This window comes from Mauremys reevesii, linkage group 5 (assembly GCF_016161935.1).
Source record: "Mauremys reevesii isolate NIE-2019 linkage group 5, ASM1616193v1, whole genome shotgun sequence".
NCBI lineage: Eukaryota > Metazoa > Chordata > Testudines > Geoemydidae > Mauremys > Mauremys reevesii.
The window spans coordinates 36470344-36489565 of record NC_052627.1 but is presented as its reverse complement, the minus strand read 5'-3'; the positions used below and the strand labels follow the sequence as shown (position 1 = coordinate 36489565).

The 19222-nt window shown below is 50.7% G+C and overlaps 3 long non-coding RNA genes across 7 annotated transcripts; all 3 read left to right on the top strand.

Moving 5' to 3' along the window:
- Positions 1-3194: 3194 nt before the first annotated feature.
- On the top strand, positions 3195-8553 carry LOC120405874. 5 transcript variants are annotated; one of them, XR_005598940.1, is made up of 3 exons: positions 3195-3315; positions 5782-5934; positions 8267-8553. It is a non-coding gene; the product is annotated as an uncharacterized LOC120405874 (long non-coding RNA). The 5 variants fall into 5 exon arrangements; XR_005598939.1 differs by having other exon boundaries at positions 3264-3344; XR_005598938.1 differs by lacking the exon at positions 3195-3315 and adding an exon at positions 3426-3754.
- Positions 8554-8777: 224 nt separating this feature from the next.
- Positions 8778-12171, top strand: LOC120405869. The gene is made up of 3 exons (XR_005598933.1): positions 8778-9665; positions 10077-11475; positions 11885-12171. It is a non-coding gene; the product is annotated as an uncharacterized LOC120405869 (long non-coding RNA).
- Positions 12172-16524: 4353 nt separating this feature from the next.
- LOC120405870 lies at positions 16525-19222 on the top strand. Its single transcript, XR_005598934.1, has 3 exons — positions 16525-16893; positions 17305-18262; positions 18672-19222. It is a non-coding gene; the product is annotated as an uncharacterized LOC120405870 (long non-coding RNA).

Here is a 19222-nt window from a genome sequence, read left to right as displayed (position 1 = left end):
TTGCTTGAGGTCTGCAAGCCCTAGAGCTCACTTCCTTTGCACAAAATATGATTGTGGCTATAATAAGATTGGCCTAAAACTAGCAAGGTCCTCTGGTTTCTGCACCTTTCCCATTTAGAAAGTTTGTAAAAAGTAGATTAATGTAATATTTTTATATTTAACTTAATCTCAAGTTTCTCAGAAATTTACTTCTACGGTGCACTAAATTTTCAATATGCTAATACATGGGAGGTAGTGTGGTCTAGTGGTTTAAAGCACTGGCCTGGGATTCAGGTGACCTGGTTTCTATTGCTGGCTCTGCTGCTGGGTCACGGGCTGTCCTTGGGTCACTTGGTTGTCACGTCACCTCCCTGTGCCAGTGTCCCTCTCCATTTAAAAAAAAGGGGGGAGGGGAGATGATTGTACTGACCTCATTTGTAAATTGTTTTGAGACCTACTGAAGAAAAGCACTAAACAGAATTTTTACTAAAAATGAGATTCTATAGGGGTGGGAGAGAACTAGAGATTAACTTTGGTAGGGTGCATGAAGATATAATTCACTATGTAGGCATTAATTTTGCTAATGCTGTGAAGAAAACTGTCCTGTGAATAATGAATTGAAACAGCCTCTCTCTCTTTGCATTTGTTAATTCATTTCTCCTATACCAGATGCTTTTTATTCCATTGAAATGTGCATGGGGATGTGCTTTTTATTTATGACTCTTGCCCTATGATTTATTATTCAAAGGTGGGCAACTTGGAAAGCAAATACTCAGTCTTAGGTGATTGTTCACCTGGTGTAGAAAAAGCAGGTGAACAAAGTCTAAGTGTGCAGCAGCTGCAGTTACACTAGGGGAACTCTATGACTTCAATAGATTCAATAGTCATCTTTTCTCTGTTTAGAGGTACTCTGACTTGCCCCTTTCCCCCTTCACTTAAACCCAATTCAGAGGCAGCTGATGAGTCACAGGTGCACTTCCTTCCACGCTAGGAGAGACCTGAAACCTGATGGTATGATGATGAGGGTGCTAATTCAGCAAAGTACCGTTTTAGCATACCTCAGCCAGAGTCATCATGCGTACCTGGAAAAAGAAAGGGCTTCTACAGCTAAACAAAAGATCTGCCAGGAATGACTATTCAATAGAATCGGTTGCAGCTAGTTAACCTGGTGTAAAGTTGGCTAAACCTCTCAAAGACTGCATTGGTGCAGGTTGCATTTCCACTAAATAATTACCATGCATTCTGCCTATATAAAAATTATCTTCCTTGCTGTTTGATTTGTCTTATTGTTTAAAACTATTGTGTCGTGTTGCTCTCTAATTAGCAGAGCTTTTTAGAAAAAAACAATTGCCAGCGTTTGCTCTTTTGTTGAAATTGAAACACACTGCAGGACTGTGTCTATTCTGACAGCATCCACCAGAAACCGAGCATGTTTCCAATGGAACTTTGCCGGCCAGGCAGAATGCCATCGGAAACTTGCTTGACTTCCTGACAGCTCAGCTGCCTGGCTCCTTCACAGACCATGTGGCACGCTGCTGGGGAACCCGGGCTTCCAGGCTCCCAGCTCCTCAGCTGCCTGCCTGGTGGGCTGATGGGAAGCTGGGAGCCTGAAAGTTGCAGGAGCCCCAGCTGCCACGCTCGTGACTCCTCGCCAGGTAGGGCTCTTACGGTCGTTGGCTCCAGGACAGCCCACCAGGTGTGCTACCGTGGAGTTAGGTCTTGTAAGGCTCCAAGGGTCTCCAGCTCTGGGGCAGCCTACAAGGCTGCTTTAGAGCTCAGTGGAGATCAGCAATTCCATTTCACAGAGAATTTAAAAATTATTGAATAGGATTCCAAATCAGAATAAAATCTGATTTTGAAATAGCAAAATCCTCTACAAAATAGAATTACCGTTCTCCCCCCCAGCTCTTTCCAACGGTGGTACTAGTGGGGCCTTGTAATGAATGCAGCCCTGTTTTACCGCTTCCCCCAACTTTCCCCCTGTTATTTTTCTCCTTTCATCCCTGTGGAAACAAAAATATTTCCCTTTTCTATATTCTTCCAGTGTGTGTGTGTGTTCACTCGGGGGGGAGGGTGTTGGAACAGATGCCCCTGGGGTAGAAGGATCTTTCTCTTCTGCGTTCTTGCATGGCCCTTTTCTTGGTCAGAGCTGCCTGCAGAGCAGACTCCATCTTGGCCACGAGGGCGCTAAAGTTACATAAACAAATCTACATATGTCCTCTGCAAACACTTATTCACGGCTAGCTACTGGGATTATTATCGCTAAAGATTCAAACACACATACAAACCCTACATATTCTATTTCTTCAGGGGGAATAAAGAACAGAATTTCCATGTAACTCTAGTATGGTTTAAAGTTAAAGGTACTGGGTTATGACATTTGTTCTCTTGGAGATAGAATCGTAAAATTACAAGCTCTTTATTTTTGTGTACTCTAAAACACATCCATATAATTAAATCAAGGTTGAAAGTGCTTTGCCTCGAAGATTCATTTAAACCTCTATGGATAAAAAGAAGAACCTCGAGGACTCAGTATACTGATGTGTAGATAGCACCTCAGCACATTTCAGTGTGCAGGTCATTTCCTTACTGATGCCTGTGCAGGGGATGTCTCTTTACACTAGAAGCTTTTGCTGTATCTTTTGGCTATATTGGCCCAGCTCCTCCAAGGTACATAGCCATTATGTGAGGGGAGTGAGGGGCCCAAACATCTTTGAGGATGTAGGTCGCTCTCACCTGGTTTCTCTTTCCTGTCAGTGGAGTCGGGCTGTGCAAGTGGGAAGTCACTGCCTAAGGCTGGGAGTGGCCCAACTCCTCCCTGGGCTGGTGGTGGGCTCTGCCAAAGAGCCTGGGATGGCCCCACGCTGCTGGGGACGAGGGAAGCCATGGTGGGCTTGGTACTAAAGCCTGAGCAGCAAGGATGGGGCCAACCTTGGCACAGTGGGGAAGCAGGTGCAGGCAGGCTCTGTGCACTGCTGAGGGACAGCAGGGGATGGTTTGGTTCCTCCTGCCCCTTAGGAAGAGGCAAGGGCAGGCTCAGTGTGGGGGCTGCCATGGGAAGCCTGACAAATGAGATCCGCCCCTCGCGCCTCTGGAGGCAGCTCTGTGCATCGCTGCCCTGCTGCCACCAGGGCAGCGATGTGCCTGTGTGTCTGTGCCAAAACAGACACAGTTGTGTCTGTGCCAAAACTTAGTCACAGACACAAGGGCTGGATGGAGCCCACCTGGGGCTCCACCAGGGGGCGGGGCTCAGACTGGGCGGGAATTGGTTCAAGAGGGAGGGCGTTCGGTGTGAGAGAGAGGCTGAATCAGCTCGAGACTGAGGCAAGACTTCAGGTTAGAGGCTGGCAGGCGTCGACTGTGAGGTGGGACCGTGAGAACCTCTGAGGCGGCACGATCCGGGGGTGGGGCTTAGGAGCAGAGGGCCACGTGCCCAGGCGGGGGCCCTGGTCTTCAAAATTCTGACACTGCTCCAGGCCCTCAGGGAAAGGGGGGCTCAACGGGGAGAAGCGGCACTAGGAGCTGCCCACAGCCAGTAGAGCCTTGCAGGAGGCCCCGCTACCCCGAGAACATCAGACTGGTTGGGACCAGATGAAACAAGCACCTCAGAGGCGGGGGGCTCGGACCAGGCTTCCACATGGCAGCATGAGAGGGACTGTGGCTTAGGCTGAAAGTGGTGCAGGCACCGCAAGGAGGCCGGACGGGAAGCAGCGACAGGCACTGCCTGAGAAAGAGGAGCGGGTGGCCGGGTTGTGAGGTGGCAGGAGGGGCAAAGGTGAGGCTGGAGCGCCGCGATGAGACGGCGGGAAGCAGCTGGCTCTGGCGGGAAGTCTGAGGCAGCGGTTAGACGGAATGTGGGTTGTTTGGGAAACTGCAACATGGGGCAGGCAGAAGGCGCTGAGGAAGGAGCAATGCTGAGAGGGTAGTTGGATGCTGGGGGCAAACCCACAGAAGGGGCACGCGCAGAGGGAAGGGTTGGGCTTGAGGCAGGAAGCACTGAGGTAACTCGAGGAGAGGGGTGAGGAGCATGTGACTGGGCACCAGAGGGCAGGGCTCCAGCCAGGCACAGAAAGGTCAGGGCATAAGGAAGGGTTCAAGTTCAGTAGGGAAATGCTGAGGTTGCACAAGGGGGTGAGGAACGTGATTAGAGGCAGCAGGATGGGCAAAGAGATGTGGTGGCACAAGTTGGTGTATGGGGCTTGAGCTGAGGCGGGAAAGGTCTGAGGTAGATCAGTGAGGTAGGGGGAAGTGCTGAAGTGATCCCAGAGGAGTGGGTTTGGCACCTGGGTGGGAAAGGCTGAGGTGACGCCTGAGGAGGAGCACGACATCTGGGCGGGAAATGCTGAGGTGGCAGCGGAAGAGGAGCTTGGCTCCCGGGAGGGAAAGGGTGAGGTGACAGCAGGGGAGGGGCTCAGAAATTAGGCAGGAGTAGCTGAAGTGACTCTGAAGGAAGGGGCAGGGGTTGGAGACTGGGCGGGAAAACCTGAGGTGACTCTCAAGGGGGAATGTCAGAGTCTGGGTGGGAAAGACTGAGGAGACTCTCAAGGGAGTGGGTCGGAGCCTGGGTGGGAAAGTCTGTGGTGACTCTGAATGGGGGTGGGGACTTGAACCTGGGCAGGAAAGGCTGAGGTGACTCTTAAAGGGGTGGGTCGGATCCTGGGAGGGAAAGGCTGAGGTGATGCCTGAGGAGGGGCTCAGAAATTAGGCAGGACTAGCTGAAGTGACTCTGAAGGGAGGGGCAGGGGTTGGAGATTGGGCGGGAAAACCTGAGGTGACTCTCAAGAGGGAATGTTAGAGTCTGGGCGGGAACGACTGAGGTGATGCTAAAGCGGGGGTGTCAGAGCCTGGGCGGGAAAGGCTGAGGTGACTCTGAAAGAGGCGGGGGTCAGATCCTGGGCGGGAAAAGCTGAGGTATCAGAGGAGGAGGAGTCCGACACCTGAGCGTGAAAAGCTGAGGGGGGTCAAAGCCTGGGCAGGAAACACTGAGGTGACTCTGAAGTGTGTGCGGGGCGGGGCCAGGTATCAGAGCCTGGGCGGGAAAGACTGAGGAGACTCTGAAGCGGGTGGATCGGAGCCTGGGCGGGAAAAGCTGAGATGGCAGAGGAGGAGGTGTCCGGCACTTGGACGAAAAAAGCTGAGGGGGGTCAAAGCCTGGGCAGGAAACACTGAGGTGACTCTAATGTGTGTGAGGGGGGGTGGCAGGTGTCGGAGACTGGGCAGGAAAGACTGAAGTGACTCTGAAGCGGGTGGATCGGAGCCTGGGCAGGAAAGGCTGAGGTGATGCCTGACGAGGAGCTCTACATCTTGGTGGGAAAAGCTGAGGTGTCGCCTGAGGGAGGACCTCGACGTCTGGGCGGGAAAGGCTGAGGTGGCAGTGGAAGAGGAGCTTGGCTTCTGGGAGGGAAAGGGTGAGGTGACAGCAGGGGAGGGGCTCAGAAATTAGGCAGGACTAGCTGAAGTGACTCTGAAGGGAGGGGCAGGTGTTGGAGACTGGGTGGGAAAACCTGAGGTGACTCTCAAGGGGGAGTGTCAGAGTCTGGGCGGGAAAGGCTGAGGTGACTCTGAAGGGGTGGGTCGGATCCTGGGCAGGAAAGGCTGTGGTGACTCTGAAGGGTGGGGGCTGTCAGAGCCTTGGCCTAAAAGTCTGTGGTGACTCTGAATGGGGGTGGAGACTGGAGCCTGGGCAGGAAAGATTTGGTATTTTTCTGACTCAGGAGGGGAAAATCCTTATCTGAGAGTTGTGGAGTTGTTGTAAAGGTGTCTGACTAACACATGCCTCTGTGCTCCCTCTCTCTCTTTCAGGCAGCTTCAAACACAAGTGGACAAGAGGAAAGGTTGAGGAATGTCAAGCCAAGAGGAAGAAAGAAGAGAAGTCACTGAAGATGGAGGAAAAGGAAAGGGACTCTGGGCACAGTAACTTGCCTGTAATCAGGCCACCGGTCATCTAATTACACTGTACGGGGATCTCGAGCATTTTAATCCCTTGAACAGCATGACCCCTCTGTAAGCAGGGTCCAGGTCTTATGCCTTTTCCCTTTCTTTTTGGAAGGGAGGAAAATTGGTCAAGTTTAACACTGTGGGTCAAGTAACCTATTGCAATGAACTCTCTTTCTGTTCTGGGAAGTCCCCCTTTGTTTTGTATATATGTGTATGTGAGTGAACGTGATACAAATGGGTGTGAATATGTATATTTATATATTTATTTATTTATTTTGAGTTCTTTCAGTTAAATCACTGCAGTGCTTTTTCTTTACTCTCCTCAGAATTGGAAAAAGAGCTCAATGTGTATAATTATATTTATCCTCCTCCTCCCCACAAAAGGAAAGAGTAAAAGCTCAGATAGCATCCTTTAGTGCACAGGAGAATCTCTCTCCAGTTCTGCTTTCTTTAGGTTCAGTTCCTATTAGTGGGCTGAGGGCAAAGATTGGCCTTTAATGAGGGTGATTTAGGTCAAAGGAAATACAGCATCTCCTAGTACCTGGGAAACTTGACCACTCTCTATCGAGGGTTTTACTCTCTCCCCTTCATTATTTTGACATCAGGCCACATCAGCAGGTTCGTGGGAGTCCTGATTTTCTAATTAGGGAAGAGACTAAATCTCTCTATCTTCATGGGGATATTGATTTCTGTAGAAACCTGAGAAGAATGAAAGCCATGTCAGCTGGGACCCAGTCCGTGCCCTTGTGTCCTTTGGACATTCTGCTCCGTTACATGGCTAGTGTGAGTGACTGCCCTATAATCAGGGTGCCAGTCACTTCCCCCTAAATGTGGAGGGGCACTGAGCTCTTTCTTTAATTGAGCATTGTGACCGTCCTGTAACTAGGGTCCGGGTCTCTGCCCACTTGCTCATTTGGCATTACGCCGTGCTCTGCCCCACTAGTCAGCGTGACAACCCTGTAATTAGGGTCCATGTCACAAGGCTCTCCTGAATGGGACATATCGAGCTCTTTGGTACTTTCGCAGCTGGACCGTCCTGTAATTCAGGTTATGGTCTCTCCTCTTTGGCTAATGCCAGTGACCACCCTGTAATGAGGGGACAGGTTGCATCTTGCTTTTGAAATCTGGGGGATTAGAATCATTTCCGTAACATGGGCAGCTTGACCTCCCTGTAATTAGGGTTTGAGTCTCCGAGGCCCTTTGAGTCTCCATTAGCTGCTTAGTGAGTGTGACTGCCCTGCAATCGGGGTGCAAGTCACCTCCCCCTAAATGTGGGGGGGCATTGAGCTCTTTGTTAAACTGAGCAATATGACCGCCCTGTAACTAGGGCCCGGTTCTCTGCCCACTTGCTCATTTGGCTTTACGCCGTGCTCTGCCCCATTAGTCAGCGTGACCGTTCTGTAATTAGGGTCTATGTCACAAGTTACTCTTAAATGGGACATATCGAGCTCTTTGGTACTTTGACAGCTGGACCTTCCTGTAATTCAGGTTATGGTCTCTCCTATTTGGCTAATGCCAGCGACCACCCTGTACTGAGGGGACAGGTTGCATCTCGCTTTTGAAATCTGGCGGATTAGAATCATTTCCGTAACATGGGCAGGTTGACCTCCCTGTAACTAGGGTTTGGTCTCCGAGGCTCTTTGGGTCTCTTGGCCTCGTGCTGTCTTCACAGCGTGCTACGAAGGACCGCCCTGTCATCAGGGATCGGGTCTTTGCCCTCTAGTCTCTTGGCACTAGGCCAAATGCAGCCACTGCCCCGAATGAGCACCCTGTAAACAGGGTACAGGTCTCATCAGCTACTATTTATGGTGCCCCCATGAGACTGTGTCCAGAGTTCCGGCCCTTTAAGCAGCGCTTGCAACGTGCCTGGAATTCTGCAGCCAAGTCTCCTGCTTTCTACTCCCTTCTTGGACTCTTGGAGACCTGACATGCTATTCGTGGTAAGTTGCGAAAGGGAGTTCCTGTGGCCATTTGGACTAAGTCATTCCAGGCAGTAGACCCTGTCCCGTTGCTTTAGGAATACTTGTCACTTAATTCTTTCCTGCCCTTCATTATTTACTTCCTCTTGATTTGGTATGGAGACTGCCTGGTGAAATAATTGTCAAGGGGAAATGTGGACATTGTGGCTTTAGAGGAGGAGGGGTCCAGCACTTTTCTCAACCAGTGCAGCTTGGGAGGAGGGGGAAATGCTTGCGGAAGTCTGTGAGGACCACAAAGAACTGTCTTGGACCTAAATCTCTTTGCAGATGCAGAAAAGAACACTGTATCGGTAGTTGACAATGGGTTTCCGTGGCGTTGTCGAAAGGTGATCTCACTTACACACGCCTTGTGCTCCCTCTCTCTGTTTCAGGCATCATGAAGCACAAGTGGAGAAGAAGGAAGTGTCAGGAATGCCACAGACAGAGGAGAAAAGAAGATGGAGGAAAAGGAAAGGAACTCTGGGCACAGTACCCTCCCTCAAATCAGCCTCAGGTCATGTAATTAGTCTGTATGGGAATCTCGAGCCTTTTAATACCTTGAGCAGCGTGACCGCCCTGTAAGCTGGGTCCCGGTCTGTCCCCTTTGGACATTCTGCTCCGTCATCTGGCTAGTGTGAGTGACTGCCCTGTAATCAGGGTGCCAGTCACCTCCCCCTAAATGTGGAGGGGCATTGAGCTCTTTCTTTAATTGAGCATTGTGACCGGCCTGTAACTAGGGTCCGGGTCTCTGCCCACTTGCTCATTTGGCATTACGCCGTGCTCTGCCCCACTAGTCAGCGTGACAACCCTGTAATTAGGGTCCATGTCACAAGGCTCTCCTGAATGGGACATATCGAGCTCTTTGGTACTTTCGCAGCTGGACCGTCCTGTAATTCAGGTTATGGTCTCTCCTCTTTGGCTAATGCCAGTGACCACCCTGTAATGAGGGGACAGGTTGCATCTTGCTTTTGAAATCTGGGGGATTAGAATCATTTCCGTAACATGGGCAGCTTGACCTCCCTGTAACTAGGGTTTGAGTCTCCGAGGCCCTTTGGGTCTCCATTAGCTGCTTAGTGAGTGTGACTGCCCTGCAATCAGGGTGCAAGTCACCTCCCCCTAAATGTGGGGGGGCATTGAGCTCTTTGTTAAACTGAGCAATGTGACCGCCCTGTAACTAGGGCCCGGGTCTCTGCCCACTTGCTCATTTGGCTTTACGCCGTGCTCTGCCCCACTAGTCAGCGTGACAACCCTGTAATTAGGGTCTATGTCACAAGTTACTTTTAAATGGGACATATCGAGCTCTTTGGTACTTTGACAGCTGGACCTTCCTGTAATTCAGGTTATGGTCTCTCCTATTTGGCTAATGCCAGCGACCACCCTGTACTGAGGGGACAGGTTGCATCTCGCTTTTGTAATCTGGCGGATTAGAATCATTTCCGTAACATGGGCAGGTTGACCTCCCTGTAACTAGGGTTCGGTCTCCGAGGCCCTTTGGGTCTCTTGGCCTCGTGCTGTCTTCACAGCGTGCTGCGAAGGACCGACTTGTCATCAGGGATCGGGTCTTTGCTCTCTAGTCTCTTGGCACTAGGCCAAATGCAGCCACTGCCCCGAATGAGCACCCTGTAAACAGGGTACAGGTCTCATCAGCTACTATTTATGGTGCCCCCATGAGACTGTGTCCAGAGTTCCGGCCCTTTAAGCAGCGCTTGCAACGTGCCTGGAATTCTGCAGCCAAGTCTCCTGCTTTCTACTCCCTTCTTGGACTCTTGGAGACCTGACATGCTATTGGTGGTAAGTTGCAAAAGGGAGTGTCCTGTGGCCATTTGGACTAAGTCATTCCAGGCAGTAGACCCTGTCCCGTTGCTTTAGGAATACTTGTCACTTAATTCTTTCCTGCCCTTCATTATTTACTTCCTCTTGATTTGGTATGGAGACTGCCTGATGAAATAATTGTCAAGGGGAAATGTGGAGATTGTGGCTTTAGAGGAGGAGGGGTCCAGCACTTTTCTCAGCCAGTGCAGCTTGGGAGGAGGGGGAAATGCTTGCGGAAGTCTGTGAGGACCACAAAGAACTGTCTTGGACCTAAATCTCTTTGCAGATGCAGAAAAGAACACTGTATCGGTAGTTGGCATTGAGTTTCCGTGGCGTTGTCGAAAGGGGATCTCACTTACACACGCCTTGTGCTCCCTCTCTCTGTTTCAGGCATCATGAAGCACAAGTGGAGAAGAAGGAAGTGTCAGGAATGCCACAGACAGAGGAGAAAAGAAGATGGAGGAAAAGGAAAGGAACTCTGGGCACAGTACCCTCCCTCAAATCAGCCTCAGGTCATGTAATTAGACTGTATGGGAATCTCGAGCCTTTTAATACCTTGAGCAGCGTGACCGCCCTGTAAGCTGGGTCCCGGTCTGTCCCCTTTGGACATTCTGCTCCGTCATCTGGCTAGTGTGAGTGACTGCCCTGTAATCAGGGTGCCAGTCACCTCCCCCTAAATGTGGAGGGGCATTAAGCTCTTTCATTAATTGAGCATTGTGACCGGCCTGTAACTAGGGCCCGGGTCTCTGCCCACTTGCTCATTTGGCATTACGCCGTGCTCTGCCCCACTAGTCAGCGTGACAACCCTGTAATTAGGGTCCATGTCACAAGGCTCTCCTGAATGGGACATATCGAGCTCTTTGGTACTTTCACAGCTGGACCTTCCTGTAATTCAGGTTATGGTCTCTCCTCTTTGGCTAATGCCAGTGACCACCCTGTAATGAGGGGACAGGTTGCATCTCGCTTTTGAAATCTGGGGGATTAGAATCATTTCCATAACATGGGCAGCTTGACCTCCCTGTAACTAGGGTTTGAGTCTCCGAGGCCCTTTGGGTCTCCATTAGCTGCTTAGTGAGTGTGACTGCCCTGCAATCAGGGTGCAAGTCACCTCCCCCTAAATGTGGGGGGGCATTGAGCTCTTTGTTAAACTGAGCAATATGACCGCCCTGTAACTAGGGCCCGGGTCTCTGCCCACTTGCTCATTTGGCTTTACGCCGTGCTCTGCCCCACTAGTCAGCGTGACAACCCTGTAATTAGGGTCTATGTCACAAGTTACTTTTAAATGGGACATATCGAGCTCTTTGGTACTTTGACAGCTGGACCTTCCTGTAATTCAGGTTATGGTCTCTCCTATTTGGCTAATGCCAGTGACCACCCTGTAATGAGGGGACAGGTTGCATCTCGCTTTTGTAATCTGGCGGATTAGAATCATTTCCGTAACATGGGCAGGTTGACCTCCCTGTAACTAGGGTTTGGTCTCCGAGGCCCTTTGGGTCTCTTGGCCTCGTGCTGTCTTCACAGCGTGCTGCGAAGGACCGCCCTGTCATCAGGGATCGGGTCTTTGCCCTCTAGTCTCTTGGCACTAGGCCAAATGCAGCCACTGCCCCGAATGAGCACCCTGTAAACAGGGTACAGGTCTCATCAGCTACTATTTATGGTGCCCCCATGAGACTGTGTCCAGAGTTCCGGCCCTTTAAGCAGCGCTTGCAACGTGCCTGGAATTCTGCAGCCAAGTCTCCTGCTTTCTACTCCCTTCTTGGACTCTTGGAGACCTGACATGCTATTGGTGGTAAGTTGCAAAAGGGAGTGTCCTGTGGCCATTTGGACTAAGTCATTCCAGGCAGTAGACCCTGTCCCGTTGCTTTAGGAATACTTGTCACTTAATTCTTTCCTGCCCTTCATTATTTACTTCCTCTTGATTTGGTATGGAGACTGCCTGGTGAAATAATTGTCAAGGGGAAATGTGGAGATTGTGGCTTTAGAGGAGGAGGGGTCCAGCATTTTTCTCAGCCAGTGCAGCTTGGGAGGAGGGGGAAATGCTTGCGGAAGTCTGTGAGGACCACAAAGAACTGTCTTGGACCTAAATCTCTTTGCAGATGCAGAAAAGAACACTGTATCGGTAGTTGACATTGAGTATCCGTGGCGTTGTCGAAAGGGGATCTCACTTACACATGCCTTGTGCTCCCTCTCTGTTTCAGGCATCATGAAGCACAAGTGGAGAAGAAGGAAGTGTCAGGAATGCCACAGACAGAGGAGAAAAGAAGATGGAGGAAAAGGAAAGGAACTCTGGGCACAGTACCCTCCCTCAAATCAGCCTCAGGTCATGTAATTAGACTGTATGGGAATCTCGAGCCTTTTAATACCTTGAGCAGCGTGACCGCCCTGTAAGCTGGGTCCCGGTCTGTCCCCTATGGACATTCTGCTCCGTCATCTGGCTAGTGTGAGTGACTGCCCTGTAATCAGGGTGCCAGTCACCTCCCCCTAAATGTGGAGGGGCATTGAGCTCTTTCATTAATTGAGCATTGTGACCGGCCTGTAACTAGGGCCCGGTCTCTGCCCACTTGCTCATTTGGCATTACGCCGTGCTCTGCCCCACTAGTCAGCGTGACAACCCTGTAATTAGGGTCCATGTCACAAGGCTCTCCTGAATGGGACATATCGAGCTCTTTGGTACTTTCACAGCTGGACCGTCCTGTAATTCAGGTTATGGTCTCTCCTCTTTGGCTAATGCCAGTGACCACCCTGTAATGAGGGGACAGGTTGCATCTTGCTTTTGAAATCTGGGGGATTAGAATCATTTCCGTAACATGGGCAGCTTGACCTCCCTGTAACTAGGGTTTGAGTCTCCGAGGCCCTTTGGGTCTCCATTAGCTGGTTAGTGAGTGTGACTGCCCTGCAATCAGGGTGCAAGTCACCTCCCCCTAAATGTGGGGGGGCATTGAGCTCTTTGTTAAACTGAGCAATGTGACCGCCCTGTAACTAGGGCCCGGATCTCTGCCCACTTGCTCATTTGGCTTTACGCCGTGCTCTGCCCCACTAGTCAGCGTGACAACCCTGTAATTAGGGTCTATGTCACAAGTTACTTTTAAATGGGACATATCGAGCTCTTTGGTACTCTGACAGCTGGACCTTCCTGTAATTCAGGTTATGGTCTCTCCTCTTTGGCTAATTCCAGTGACCACCCTATAATGAGGGGACAGGTTGCATCTCGCTTTTGAAATCTGGGGGATTAGAATCATTTCCGTAACATGGGCAGGTTGACCTCCCTGTAACTAGGGTTTGGTCTCCGAGGCCCTTTGGGTCTCTTGGCCTCGTGCTATCTTCACAGCGTGCTGCGAAGGACCGCCCTGTCATAAGGGATCGGGTCTTTGCCCTCTAGTCTCTTGGCACTAGGCCAAATGCAGCCACTGCCCCGAATGAGCACCCTGTAAACAGGGTACAGGTCTCATCAGCTACTATTTATGGTGCCCCCATGAGACTGTGTCCAGAGTTCCGGCCCTTCAAGCAGCGCTTGCAACGTGCCTGGAATTCTGCAGCCAAGTCTCCTGCTTTCTACTCCCTTCTTGGACTCTTGGAGACCTGACATGCTATTGGTGGTAAGTTGCAAAAGGGAGTGTCCTGTGGCCATTTGGACTAAGTCATTCCAGGCAGTAGACCCTGTCCCGTTCCTTTAGGAATACTTGTCACTTAATTCTTTCCTGCCCTTCATTATTTACTTCCTCTTGATTTGGTATGGAGACTGCCTGGTGAAATAATTGTCAAGGGGAAATGTGGAGATTGTGGCTTTAGAGGAGGAGGGGTCCAGCACTTTTCTCAGCCAGTGCAGCTTGGGAGGAGGGGGAAATGCTTATGAAGTCTGTGAGGACCACAAAGAACTGTCTTGGACCTAAATCTCTTTGCAGATGCAGAAAAGAACACTGTATCGGTAGTTGGCATTGAGTTTCCGTGGCGTTGTCGAAAGGGGATCTCACTTACACACGCCTTGTGCTCCCTCTCTCTGTTTCAGGCATCATGAAGCACAAGTGGAGAAGAAGGAAGTGTCAGGAATGCCACAGACAGAGGAGAAAAGAAGATGGAGGAAAAGGAAAGGAACTCTGGGCACAGTACCCTCCCTCAAATCAGCCTCAGGTCATGTAATTAGACTGTATGGGAATCTCGAGCCTTTTAATACCTTGAGCAGCGTGACCGCCCTGTAAGCTGGGTCCCGGTCTGTCCCCTTTGGACATTCTGCTCCGTCATCTGGCTAGTGTGAGTGACTGCCCTGTAATCAGGGTGCCAGTCACCTCCCCCTAAATGTGGAGGGGCATTGAGCTCTTTCATTAATTGAGCATTGTGACCGGCCTGTAACTAGGGCCCGGGTCTCTGCCCACTTGCTCATTTGGCATTACGCCGTGCTCTGCCCCACTAGTCAGCGTGACAACCCTGTAATTAGGGTCCATGTCACAAGGCTCTCCTGAATGGGACATATCGAGCTCTTTGGTACTTTCACAGCTGGACCTTCCTGTAATTCAGGTTATGGTCTCTCCTCTTTGGCTAATGCCAGTGACCACCCTGTAATGAGGGGACAGGTTGCATCTCGCTTTTGAAATCTGGGGGATTAGAATCATTTCCGTAACATGGGCAGCTTGACCTCCCTGTAACTAGGGTTTGAGTCTCCGAGGCCCTTTGGGTCTCCATTAGCTGGTTAGTGAGTGTGACTGCCCTGCAATCAGGGTGCAAGTCACCTCCCCCTAAATGTGGGGGGGCATTGAGCTCTTTGTTAAACTGAGCAATATGACCGCCCTGTAACTAGGGCCCGGGTCTCTGCCCACTTGCTCATTTGGCTTTACGCCGTGCTCTGCCCCACTAGTCAGCGTGACAACCCTGTAATTCGGGTCTATGTCACAAGTTACTTTTAAATGGGACATATCGAGCTCTTTGGTACTTTGACAGCTGGACCTTCCTGTAATTCAGGTTATGGTCTCTCCTATTTGGCTAATGCCAGTGACCACCCTGTAATGAGGGGACAGGTTGCATCTCGCTTTTGTAATCTGGCGGATTAGAATCATTTCCGTAACATGGGCAGGTTGACCTCCCTGTAACTAGGGTTTGGTCTCCGAGGCCCTTTGGGTCTCTTGGCCTCGTGCTGTCTTCACAGCGTGCTGAAGGACCGCCCTGTCATCAGGGATCGGGTCTTTGCCCTCTAGTCTCTTGGCACTAGGCCAAATGCAGCCACTGCCAGAATGAGCACCCTGTAAACAGGGTACAGGTCTCATCAGCTACTATTTATGGTGCCCCCATGAGACTGTGTCCAGAGTTCCGGCCCTTTAAGCAGCGCTTGCAACGTGCCTGGAATTCTGCAGCCAAGTCTCCTGCTTTCTACTCCCTTCTTGGACTCTTGGAGACCTGACATGCTATTGGTGGTAAGTTGCAAAAGGGAGTGTCCTGTGGCCATTTGGACTAAGTCATTCCAGGCAGTAGACCCTGTCCGTTGCTTTAGGAATACTTGTCACTTAATTCTTTCCTGCCCTTCATTATTTACTTCCTCTTGATTTGGTATGGAGACTGCCTGGTGAAATAATTGTCAAGGGGAAATGTGGAGATTGTGGCTTTAGAGGAGGAGGGGTCCAGCACTTTTCTCAGCCAGTGCAGCTTGGGAGGAGGGGGAAATGCTTGCGGAAGTCTGTGAGGACCACAAAGAACTGTCTTGGACCTAAATCTCTTTGCAGATGCAGAAAAGAACACTGTATCGGTAGTTGACATTGAGTATCCGTGGCGTTGTCGAAAGGGGATCTCACTTACACATGCCTTGTGCTCCCTCTCTCTGTTTCAGGCATCATGAAGCACAAGTGGAGAAGAAGGAAGTGTCAGGAATGCCACAGACAGAGGAGAAAAGAAGATGGAGGAAAAGGAAAGGAACTCTGGGCACAGTACCCTCCCTCAAATCAGCCTCAGGTCATGTAATTAGACTGTATGGGAATCTCGAGCCTTTTAATACCTTGAGCAGCGTGACCGCCCTGTAAGCTGGGTCCCGGTCTGTCCCCTTTGGACATTCTGCTCCGTCATCTGGCTAGTGTGAGTGACTGCCCTGTAATCAGGGTGCCAGTCACCTCCCCCTAAATGTGGAGGGGCATTGAGCTCTTTCATTAATTGAGCATTGTGACCGGCCTGTAACTAGGGCCCGGGTCTCTGCCCACTTGCTCATTTGGCATTACGCGTGCTCTGCCCCACTAGTCAGCGTGACAACCCTGTAATTAGGGTCCATGTCACAAGGCTCTCCTGAATGGGACATATCGAGCTCTTTGGTACTTTCACAGCTGGACCGTCCTGTAATTCAGGTTATGGTCTCTCCTCTTTGGCTAATGCCAGTGACCACCCTGTAATGAGGGGACAGGTTGCATCTCGCTTTTGAAATCTGGGGGATTAGAATCATTTCCGTAACATGCGCAGCTTGACCTCCCTGTAACTAGGGTTTGAGTCTCCGAGGCCCTTTGGGTCTCCATTAGCTGGTTAGTGAGTGTGACTGCCCTGCAATCAGGGTGCAAGTCACCTCCCCCTAAATGTGGGGGGGCATTGAGCTCTTTGTTAAACTGAGCAATATGACCGCCCTGTAACTAGGGTCCGGTCTCTGCCCACTTGCTCATTTGGCTTTACGCGTGCTCTGCCCCACTAGTCAGCGTGACAACCCTGTAATTAGGGTCTATGTCACAAGTTACTTTTAAATGGGACATATCGAGCTCTTTGGTACTTTGACAGCTGGACCTTCCTGTAATTCAGGTTATGGTCTCTCCTATTTGGCTAATGCCAGCGACCACCCTGTACTGAGGGGACAGGTTGCATCTCGCTTTGTAATCTGGCGGATTAGAATCATTTCCGTAACATGGGCAGGTTGACCTCCCTGTAACTAGGGTTCGGTCTCCGAGGCCCTTTGGGTCTCTTGGCCTCGTGCTGTCTTCACAGCGTGCTGCGAAGGACCGACTTGTCATCAGGGATCGGGTCTTTGCTCTCTAGTCTCTTGGCACTAGGCCAAATGCAGCCACTGCCCCGAATGAGCACCCTGTAAACAGGGTACAGGTCTCATCAGCTACTATTTATGGTGCCCCCATGAGACTGTGTCCAGAGTTCCGGCCCTTTAAGCAGCGCTTGCAACGTGCCTGGAATTCTGCAGCCAAGTCTCCTGCTTTCTACTCCCTTCTTGGACTCTTGGAGACCTGACATGCTATTGGTGGTAAGTTGCAAAAGGGAGTGTCCTGTGGCCATTTGGACTAAGTCATTCCAGGCAGTAGACCCTGTCCCGTTGCTTTAGGAATACTTGTCACTTAATTCTTTCCTGCCCTTCATTATTTACTTCCTCTTGATTTGGTATGGAGACTGCCTGGTGAAATAATTGTCAAGGGGAAATGTGGAGATTGTGGCTTTAGAGGAGGAGGGGTCCAGCATTTTTCTCAGCCAGTGCAGCTTGGGAGGAGGGGGAAATGCTTGCGGAAGTCTGTGAGGACCACAAAGAACTGTCTTGGACCTAAATCTCTTTGCAGATGCAGAAAAGAACACTGTATCGGTAGTTGACATTGAGTATCCGTGGCGTTGTCGAAAGGGGATCTCACTTACACATGCCTTGTGCTCCCTCTCTCTGTTTCAGGCATCATGAAGCACAAGTGGAGAAGAAGGAAGTGTCAGGAATGCCACAGACAGAGGAGAAAAGAAGATGGAGGAAAAGGAAAGGAACTCTGGGCACAGTACCCTCCCTCAAATCAGCCTCAGGTCATGTAATTAGACTGTATGGGAATCTCGAGCCTTTTAATACCTTGAGCAGCGTGACCGCCCTGTAAGCTGGGTCCCGGTCTGTCCCCTTTGGACATTCTGCTCCGTCATCTGGCTAGTGTGAGTGACTGCCCTGTAATCAGGGTGCCAGTCACTTCCCCCTAAATGTGGGGGGGCATTGAGCTCTTTGTTAAACTGAGCAATATGACCGCCCTGTAACTAGGGCCCGGGTCTCTGCCCACTTGCTCATTTGGCATTACGCCGTGCTCTGCCCCACTAGTCAGCGTGACAACCCTGTAATTAGGGTCCATGTCACAAGGCTCTCCTGAATGGGACATATCGAGCTCTTTGGTACTTTGACAGCTGGACCTTCCTGTAATTCAGGTTATGGTCTCTCCTATTTGGCTAATGCCAGTGACCACCCTGTAATGAGGGGACAGGTTGCATCTCGCTTTTGAAATCTGGCGGATTAGAATCATTTCCGTAACATGGGCAGGTTGACCTCCCTGTAACTAGGGTTTGGTCTCCGAGGCCCTTTGGGTCTCTTGGCCTCGTGCTGTCTTCACAGCGTGCTGCGAAGGACCGCCCTGTCATCAGGGATCGGGTCTTTGCCCTCTAGTCTCTTGGCACTAGGCCAAATGCAGCCACTGCCCCGAATGAGCACCCTGTAAACAGGGTACAGGTCTCATCAGCTACTATTTATGGTGCCCCCATGAGACTGTGTCCAGAGTTCCGGCCCTTTAAGCAGCGCTTGCAACGTGCCTGGAATTCTGCAGCCAAGTCTCCTGCTTTCTACATCCTTCTTGGACTCTTGGAGACCTGACATGCTATTCGTGGTAAGTTGCGAAAGGGAGTGTCCTGTGGCCATTTGGACTAAGTCATTCCAGGCAGTAGACCCTGTCCCGTTGCTTTAGGAATACTTGTCACTTAATTCTTTCCTGCCCTTCATTATTTACTTCCTCTTGATTTGGTATGGAGACTGCCTGGTGAAATAATTGTCAAGGGGAAATGTGGAGATTGTGGCTTTAGAGGAGGAGGGGTCCAGCATTTTTCTCAGCCAGTGCAGCTTGGGAGGAGGGGGAAATGCTTGCGGAAGTCTGTGAGGACCACAAAGAACTGTCTTGGACCTAAATCTCTTTGCAGATGCAGAAAAGAACACTGTATCGGTAGTTGACATTGAGTTTCCGTGGCGTTGTCGAAAGGGGATCTCACTTACACATGCCTTGTGCTCCCTCTCTGTTTCAGGCATCATGAAGCACAAGTGGAGAAGAAGGAAGTGTCAGGAATGCCACAGACAGAGGAGAAAAGAAGATGGAGGAAAAGGAAAGGAACTCTGGGCACAGTACCCTCCCTCAAATCAGCCTCAGGTCATGTAATTAGACTGTATGGGAATCTCGAGCCTTTTAATACCTTGAGCAGCGTGACCGCCCTGTAAGCTGGGTCCCGGTCTGTCCCCTATGGACATTCTGCTCCGTCATCTGGCTAGTGTGAGTGACTGCCCTGTAATCAGGGTGCCAGTCACCTCCCCCTAAATGTGGAGGGGCATTGAGCTCTTTCATTAATTGAGCATTGTGACCGGCCTGTAACTAGGGCCCGGGTCTCTGCCCACTTGCTCATTTGGCATTACGCCGTGCTCTGCCCCACTAGTCAGCGTGACAACCCTGTAATTAGGGTCCATGTCACAAGGCTCTCCTGAATGGGACATATCGAGCTCTTTGGTACTTTCACAGCTGGACCGTCCTGTAATTCAGGTTATGGTCTCTCCTCTTTGGCTAATGCCAGTGACCACCCTGTAA